General features: G+C 35.4%; 1 long non-coding RNA gene across 5 annotated transcripts; it reads left to right on the top strand.

Annotated features, from left to right (window-relative positions):
• The first annotated feature begins 4,496 nt into the window (after positions 1-4,496).
• Positions 4,497-8,377, top strand: LOC113353484. 5 transcript variants are annotated; one of them, XR_003361318.1, is made up of 11 exons: positions 4,497-4,649; positions 4,798-4,842; positions 4,936-5,028; positions 5,226-5,729; positions 5,960-6,283; positions 6,545-6,609; positions 6,706-6,903; positions 7,039-7,141; positions 7,230-7,298; positions 7,432-7,625; positions 8,024-8,377. It is a non-coding gene; the product is annotated as an uncharacterized LOC113353484 (long non-coding RNA). The 5 variants fall into 5 exon arrangements; XR_003361316.1 differs by having other exon boundaries at positions 5,230-5,729; positions 5,960-6,609; XR_003361315.1 differs by having other exon boundaries at positions 5,979-6,609.
• Positions 8,378-9,379: the final 1,002 nt, after the last annotated feature.

The raw sequence follows: 9,379 nt of genomic DNA, 5'->3' as shown, positions 1-9,379 counted from the left end.
TACAAAGGAAAGTAGTATCAGATGAAAGGTGAAATGTGGGGGAGAGTATATGATCTGCAAGTTCTGCTTTCTTTGGGAATTTCTGGAATTAAAGCATCATGTACAACTGTGGAACAAGTTTTCTTCAAATTGCCTGCTGTCAATCAAATGTTAATTTGTTGTGATGGTGATTCAAAGGGTAATCCGGGGCCGACAGGCTTGGGTTTTGTGGCTAGATCTCATTCAGGAGAATGTATTGAAGCAGCTTCAGGAGGGATAAGACTAGCAACAAACTACTTAGCAGAGATAATGATATTAATAGCGGCAGGTGAATGGGCTATTAGAAAATTATTTCAAAAAGTATGTTTTAGTCTGGATTCTATGGTAAGTATTAGTGGCTTTTTCAAATAATAAGGTACCATGGATGGTGCATAGTAGATGGGAGAAGATAAGAAGATTAATACACTCTATTACGTTTAGACATTCTTATAGTGGAAACAAACTTTTCCGCTGATAGCATGGCAAAGAAGGGAGTATTACTAAGCAAGGGGGTAGTCATCTACTATGAAGAAAAATCAAACTTCTTAAGAAGATTAGAGAATGAGGAAGACACTTACTTTAGATTTTAAATTTATGGTATAATGTACAAAGTGTTTTCTATATTTGGACAAGTCTTATTGACTTTTTTGTAATTGATTCTTTTTAGTAATAAAATTCATGATTTAGAAAAAAAAAAGATTTTTTCACATATTGTTTCTATCAGAACCCCTCATGATCCTTTGATAAAGCCTATCAATATGGGCTAGAACTTAATCCTGCTAAAACAAAAAGTCACCCAAACCATAAGGGTTCACAACATATGAGATCGAATATCAAGGTTAGAAAGCCGAAATCAAACATCCCATACACATACATAGCAATAAGATACAGCATTCAAGCACAGGCTATGTAAATCAAAAACTATCACAAGAAAAACTATAAACCAAATAATTTTATTCATAATAAGATAGTTTTATTCATAATAGACCTAATACAATCATTGAAAGAAATCAAAAATTGATGTCTATTTTCCTAGATTAAGTATTACAACATATAACTTAATCTCTAGTGGTGCTCTTGTTGTTCACTGAGATTTCTTCAGTGTTCAAACTTTTGAAGCATGTCTCAAGAGACTTGTCTGCAACCACTTCATGTTTCTCAAATTTTTCAACTTGAACTTTCATATTAGCAATATCAGCTTTTGTTTCCACAATCGTATCCTTGAGAAAATCTTGATTTCGAACCGTTATTATGAGATTGGTTCTTAGTTCCTCAAAAACTTGGATATAGTCAATCATACTGTCATAACGACTCCACTTGTTTTTGGTTGGATCTTGTAGGTTGTAAGCCAACAGACATGACTCATCTTGTGATTCAACTGAACTATCATAATCATAGTCAGACATGATATTTAATATGTTTTTCTTCTTCCTCTCCGTATTGATTCCTTGACAATCTTTAACCTTTTGAGATTCCTCCTTATTAGCCTTTGTGACACTGCGAGTTATTGGAGGAATGCTCGGTGATATATATATAAAGGATTGATCAGGGTATCAGAATACAGGCAAGAGATAGTTTCCCTTATATAAGAGACAACTTTCGGACTGAAAGATATCATGAGAATCCAAAAATATTAAAGAATATATTTCGTTTCCTTTGTCCGAACTTCTCAAGATGGAAGGTTTATTAAAATTCGAAAATTCTAAATAAAAACTATTTTTGGAAGATCATGATGAACATGAACATTTTTAGACAGTCACGGATTCGCAGTAATCCATAAAATGTCACAGATTTTTCTGATAAACGGCTACACGAATAAATGTGCTCCAGTTTTATTGTGCCTTTCCCATCCATGAATAAAAGCACGAAAAAGGATGAGAGTGCACAATTTTGATACAACTAGGTTGCATCGGAGCAAGATTTTTCTAGCTTACAGTGAATATCAGAAACATAATTCATGTTTCTCTTCGGGAAGTTCTGCTCAGAATATTTTCTCCCAAGACGATGATCTTTTCTAACTCTAGAGATATGATCATGAGGAGAAACTGTACTGACGTGAGAATTTTCAGAGATAGATAGATCTCTCTTAATTCTTTCAATGCGATTTTCATATGATTTTCTCATTCTAAAGACTTCCTTATGATCCACATCAGTGTGATTATCTGAAATAACTATCGGAAATTCCTGATTGTTTCTTTTGGCAGAGATTCTCCCTTTCCCTTTATTCTAGAGTCGTTCTTCATCAAAACAAGGATTGTTTCGATATGGGTGAGGAGGAACCTTCTTCCAGAAGTGATTATCAACTTTCTTCGCTGATTATTTTGAGTTGATCTTATCGGGTAGTGGTATAATCTGTCTTTCTACTCAGGAATGGTCTTTCAGCTTTTTAAGACAAGAAACTTCTTTCAATATTTTTACCACCGTATGTTTAAGAAGTATAAGTTTCCTGTCAAGTGACTGAAAGTTGTATTCCTTAAGATCACCAGTACGGAATCGGTTCAAAGTTTCCTTTGCACAATATTTCGTTTGATCATCAGTAGATCTAGAATATGGTCTCTTATCCTATTATGACTTGATGTAGTTAGGAAAACTACCATCATCTTGATCTGTATCAGACGTGACTAAACCGGTTTTATCACAATCTGTAAAAGTCGAGCACGGACTTTTAGTTTCCTCATTATCAGAAGAAATCACAACATCATCATTAGTCAGAGTCATAGGACGTGTCTTTTTATCAAAAGTAAGAGACTTACCAAGAGCTTCTAGTTTGACAGCGAGATCCATATTCTCTTTGGCCAGACTATTCAGTTGAATGTCTTTATCTCTGATCTCCTGTTTAAGAAGATTTGACTCTGTCTTTAATATCATCACTTTAGAAGACAGAGATTTTTATAGGCTTTAGGAGTTTTAACAACTCTTTATCAGCATCTTCTCTTTCACCAGAGATAGACATAGATGTTTTGTCAACCCCTGGATCATGAGTCAACGAAGTAGTAACATCTTCAACTTTTGAGTATTCATACTCTTTCATAATGTTAACTGAATCAGACATGGATTCAATTTCTTATAGGTTGGATCGCACCAAACACAGATTGTTAGATATTTTCGTGTTTTCCTGCTCTGATACCAATTGAAAAGGCGAGGGTACCCAAATATGCCTCAATCTAAAACTTTTCCACCTATAAGTCTTTTCTCCGAAAGTGATTGTCTATGGACTAAGTCGAGAAATACAACTAATCGGTTCACACTTCTTGTGATCGTCTATGGATACAAGATCGATATAATACGACAACAAGATAACTTGTGTGATTGACTATGGATACAAGATCGAGACAATACAACAACGAAGTATGTTTACTTGATAAAGGGTTCGGACTTAACCAAACACAATAGGATTACTATCAAGTAAATAGGAATTAACATTTGTGTATTTTACTTCTATTATAATAAAAACAATTATAATTGTGGAAATATAAAAGTAAAAGACACAACAAGATTTTGTTAACGAGGAAACCGCAAATGCAGAAAAACCCCGGGACCTTGTCCAGAATTGAATACTTTCAGTATTGAGCCGCTATACAAAATCAAACCAACTTCATATAGTTTAGATCAAGAAACTAAACCTATAGTTCACCTAGTTTCGTCTGTATTCCAATGCCTCCAACTTATGAATAAGTCACATATTTGGAAAAATTCCTTTGGTTCGTATTCCAAACAGTAAAGGAACAACAAATCTATTTGGTCTCAACTCTTTTCAACCAAGTGATGTGAGTTCGACAAAAGGCTCTTCCGTTTATCTCAAAAACTCGTTTGTCAGGTCCTTAGATCTATCCACTAACGACTACCAAAGTAATTGCCTAGATTTTGCAATCAATACTTTGAATCACAAAGAATCGTATTGATGCCGATCTACTCAACTAATCAATCCAATCTACACAAGGATAAACTGATTATAGTTGGATCCTCTTTAACCGAAACAAGTATTGTGCACGCCAAAGATTATGAACCCAAATCAGAAATCTTCAAAGTCTCTTTTATCTTCAAATCTTCTTAGATCTTCAATAAACACCTGCACACAATCAACTTAAATCTCTTGTGATCAATCACACGCAGAACGGAGTCTGTTAACAATGGATTATCACAAGATGTCTTTAGATCACTACAACATTTTAAGGGATTAGCAACTCAGATTAGCAACAGCAGGAGCGCCGTTGCTAATTTTCTGTTGCTAATTTCGGTTGCTAATTTTTCGCAATGGCAGATTGCTGTTGCTAATTTTGCAACTGGCAATTAGAGGTTGCGAATAGAAACTGCTCTACGTTCAGGCGTGCGAAGTGCGCATGTGGTCGGGAACACTATGACTAATTTTTACGCCAAAGTCAAACTTCGGTCAAGTCTTCTTGTTTTTCTTTCCACCCTTCAGCAAAAGCTATCCTATATCCCTTGCCTCATCGTTTTTTTCCCTTCTCATTTTTTCTCCGCCACAGATTCATCTCTTTCATCTCCTCTCCATCTCTGAAGCTTCATGTCTTCTCCTCTGAAGTTTCATCTCCTCTCCATCTCTGAAGAACTGCGTGATTATAGAGCTTCATCTCTCTTTCGGCTCTAGACCCACTGAATCAACAACCAGGGTATAATCGTTCGCATAATCCTTTCGTTTCTCTTTATAGGGTTTATATATTTTGCGATTTTAGAGATTTTGATTCCTAGGATTCGCATAATATTTTTTTTAATCGATTTTTAGGGTTTGAACTGTGGATCTGCTTTTTTTGATTTCAGGGATTTTAATTTTAGGGTTACATCTTTGAATCTGCTATGAGAAAGGTAAGTCTCTGTTTGTTTTTCTTCAATTTCCATTTATTATTTCTTAACTTTAATATATGAATTTGATGAAATCCTATATTTTCTTGTGCTCAGCTTGAAATCGTTCCAGTCGATTTCCATTATTGAATAATTTGTCTCAATTAAATTAGGTCAAACAAATTTTAAGGAGATTCAATCAAATTTCAGGTACAATTTTTATTGAAACTCTTTAAAGATTTGTTTGTTTTAATTGGTTCCTTCTTCACCAACATTTTTATCATACATGTATATCTAAGGATTCTTTGGTGTTTGTTGGGTTCCTCTATATGTTTACTATAGCTAAATGGGTTTGTAAATATACCCTATATAACCTGTTTTTGTAAATATTTTTTTCATCTGTTTAGGCAGGTGCTGATCCAAATGGTGCACCAGATGGAATAAAAGCTCTTCCACTTGCTGCAGGGGTAACACAAATCATCAAACCGCTGGTTGATGCTGGTGCAGATTTAGATGTTAAAAATATAGTAGCTGATTTTACTTTTGGTCTTTATTCATTTAGTGGGCATCAACTGTTGTAACTACTTGAAATGGTACTTACGAAGTGATTGCCTTGATTATTCCTTCCTTGGGTTAGAAAGGCGCCAGTTTCTTGATCCTCTGTTTAGTTTTAGTTGGGTTTCTTAAAATGAAAATAAGTAGTGGTATGCTATGGGATGATTCATTGGATTATGAAAGTCGACTTTTTCTTGTCACAACGCGGACTAAAGCCAATTGAACTCGCAGCTGTTGTCAGTAATCCTCAAGGTGTTAAGATTCTTTTTCCTGTGACTTCTCATATTCCATCATATGATGACTGGAGCATAAATGGAACAATGAAGCATGTGGAATCTAAGAAGTTCAAGAAAAAGGTAACTACTAAATGCAATATGTATATTTCTTTTGAGGTTTTGAATAGTAGCTTACCATTTTGGCACTAAAATGACTTCAATATCTTTACAATGGTTCCATACTAGGTTTGTAGTTTTTGACTTATGTTGGCATTCAGCAGTTTCCAGCTTTCATGCAGTGGAGCTCATAAATGTGTAGTTAGTAGAAACTTTTCAAGTAAATTTATTGTGTTACTCTTTATTACTGACAGATGAATCGTAATTCAGCAGAGTATTTTTCTTGAGGTAAAATCAAGGGGAACAAATGCATTCCATAAGGAGTATTGGCTGGCGGTATATTGGTACTCAAATGTACCTTTTCTTAACAGGAAATACTCTAAAGCTTAACGTTTGAATGAATTTTACTTTAATTGATATATTTTTTTCTGGAAGGTGAAATAAGAATGCATACACCTTCCAAGTATTATTTAGTGACTTTTATGCATTTCATAACTGTATATGTAATACAAATTAGATGATTTGGGAATTGTCGCGTTTGATTTTGATGGTTGTCTTGCGAACACCGATGTGGGAAGGTAATGTAATATTTTTGAGACTAATTATCCTGTATTGTATGCTTGTCCGAGATCCATAGTGTCCAGCTCATGTCTCATATGCTATTCCCAAATTTTTCCATCTGTCCTCCTTGTGATCCCATTTTTAAAGGGTAATACTAATGAAGGTTAAAAAAATAAGGGTTGTCTGTGTTCTTTGGAGGCCTGGCATGGGCATAACCCTGGTCTTTGTGAAGTTTATTGATATACATGATTCATCTTGACACTTTTAGCTCTTTTTAGGTGTTTCACTCGATGTGCTTGCACCTGGTATCAAGGCAATTTTTAACTGTATTTCCCGGTCAAAGGTCTGGCAAGATAATTGTTTATCTTCATTGAAAGTCCCCTAACCAGTGCTTATACATGTTATGATATTTAATGAGTTTTGTCTGTGATTTGTACAGAGTTGCGCAAAAGAAGCCACCTGGTATCGTCATCGATGGTCTCTGGGTGTATAAAGGCCGGAAGACTATCAAATATGATGGTGTTGCTGGGTTTACCGCGGGTTCAACATTTCTTGTGTTGAAATTGTTGTCTTCTGTGGTCTCTACTTCGGATTGTACGACTCACTAAAGCCAGTTCTTTTGAATGGTGACTTAGCGGTTAGTACGAGTTATTCTTCCTTTTCCTTGTTGTGTTACTATAAGTTATGTGGAATGCTTACTGGGGTAGGATTATGAAACTGTCATCAATTTATGATTCTAATGCTTGTATTTTCTCTTGTTTGAACATTTCAGGATAGTTTCTTGCTTCTCCACATGCTTGTGGTACATCTAGATGAATGTTCAGAAGTACTCTATTGTGCCATATCTTTCCAACTACGACCAAAAGTCTGTATATGTAAGATTATAATTAATCCCACAATTGTTTTACTGAGAATCTGCTTCACCTCAATAATACCTCACCTTCGTATTCTACGTTTGTGTAGGAGTCACCAACACCGGCAAAAATGATTGTTCCTTTTCCGTCTTTTCCAACAGCTTGACATGTTCAGCAGGTTAACTTACATAAATACTACTTTACCAATTTATTCTTGTCAACGTTGAGTTTAAGTATCAGTTACCAGCATGGTTTCTATTTTAACCCCTTGAAGCTTATTACCACTTTTATTCTTCCTACATCTCATGCAGACCAATGTGCATTGTCCAAGTACATTGTTGGGTCCTCTATGGTAGGATCTCAGGCTGGGAAGGTAGGGATGACCGTGGTGTCTGATCTCAGACTAGCTCAACTTCAGCATCAGCTTCCTTCAATTGAACCAGGCGCGCCTATGCAACTTGTTGAGGGCACTACGGAGGAAGATAATATATCTTTAAATGTGAAGGTAATCGTTTGATATTTAAGTTAATGTAGGACGTTTCTCCAAATCAAAGACTTTGTTTGAAGTTTGGAGTTGTATTAATGTATGAAATGGTGATAGTTCAGTTCTTATAGTAACTGCACCATTGTCAACTAGCCAGTAGTGTATCGTTGTCTATGTGCTTTAGGGTCGTCTATTTTAATTTTTTCGTTCCCGTAAGTCAAGACACTGTCTAGTTAACAGTGTCTATGGGTAAGCTAGAAAAAAGGCATTCAGAACAGTGTGTCATTGTCTACGGGTAACCACGTTTTCCATTTTAGGCGATTAGCAATAATACTTGTCTCCGTAGATTATACAAAATCTAGGGCTTAGTCTTTTGTTTATGACCTCCGTACTGAAACATCAAATTGGTTATTATGCAGGAAGGTATTTGGGCTTAAGAAAAGCAGTACTCTGGTGATATTGTAGCTTGCAGAGGAATTTGTTTAAGCAAGCGGAGTCTCGTTATACTTCTGGTGGAGTTCAATCTTACTCATATATTAGTCTTTCTTTCCCTGTTTTTCGATGCCTCTTTCAGTTGACACAAACTAGGTCACCCATCAATTTATGAACGACGACATAGAACATTGTATGTCAAGTCACAAAAGTTTGGGACTTGATGATCCTCTCAGTAAGTTAGCTCTGATACTTGTATACATTTTTGTCAAATACTCGTACTTTTTGTTAACTTCAATTAAAGAATCTTTTTTCATAATATAATACAGTTTTGTATCTTCTATTGTGATTCTCAACAATATAGTTTTGGATGTTCATTGAATGACATTGTAGTTTGTATATCTGTAGTGGGTAATTGCAGGGGGGGAATGTGGGGGGAAATTGATTTTGACCAGGTCAATGAAGACTTGACCTTTTTTTTTAATGCTGCAAAAAAGTAGCAACATTAGTGGTCCGTTGCTATGTTAGAACCAGAACCAACAGTATCTGGTTCCGGGTAGGGGTATTCCTTAATTAGCAACATATTAGCAACAACAAGCAGGAGTTGCTAATAAAAATTTTAGCAACGGAAAGCGCCGATGCGAATTTCCATCGCTGACCGTGATAAGCAATAGAGCGCGTGCCGTTGCTAAAAATTGCGACACAGTCTTTAGCAACGGCGAAAGCCTGTTGCGACCCCGTTTAGCAACAACTATGGTAAGTTTTTACTACCTTAAAATGGTGTAGTGGATCTACAAACATTCTAAAGATCCCCGTCGAAACTTTGATCTAGTTTGAGTGAATCTTATATCAGAAGAGAATATTCTCAACCATAAAAAAACTAGGTGCAATCAAAATTCAACAACCGTTAGTCAATAAAAATCAATCGAAAACTAATAATAAACCGCAATTATCTAGTTTCCCACCAACGTTACTAATAGAGCTTCTCAATCCCAAATAAGTCTTTAAACTGAACGGGGTAAGAGATTTCGCCTAGTTAGGTTACTTTCCTCTGCGAATATGCGGTTCCACCAGTAACAACACAACTAGGTAGTTTTGCTGGATCTGAGGATTAGTTTGCTAGAAATGCAAATTTTGGTATTTATAGACCAAGGAAATTTGGACACCAAGAAATTTCCAAAACCGAAAATATTCTCAAGATATGCAATATATTCAATATTCGGTTTCCATTCCTGTAAATGATTTGTCTAAACATTGACCGAAAATCTCTTAGAAAATCTCCAATTAGTAAATGCACATTACCAATTTTCATATTCCAAAAATAAAATTAAAAACCTTAATTA

This window comes from Papaver somniferum, chromosome 2 (genome assembly GCF_003573695.1).
Source record: "Papaver somniferum cultivar HN1 chromosome 2, ASM357369v1, whole genome shotgun sequence".
In the NCBI taxonomy this organism is placed as follows: domain Eukaryota; kingdom Viridiplantae; phylum Streptophyta; class Magnoliopsida; order Ranunculales; family Papaveraceae; genus Papaver; species Papaver somniferum.
Note: the sequence above shows the minus strand (reverse complement) of the source record. Positions and strands in the feature narration are given on the sequence as shown.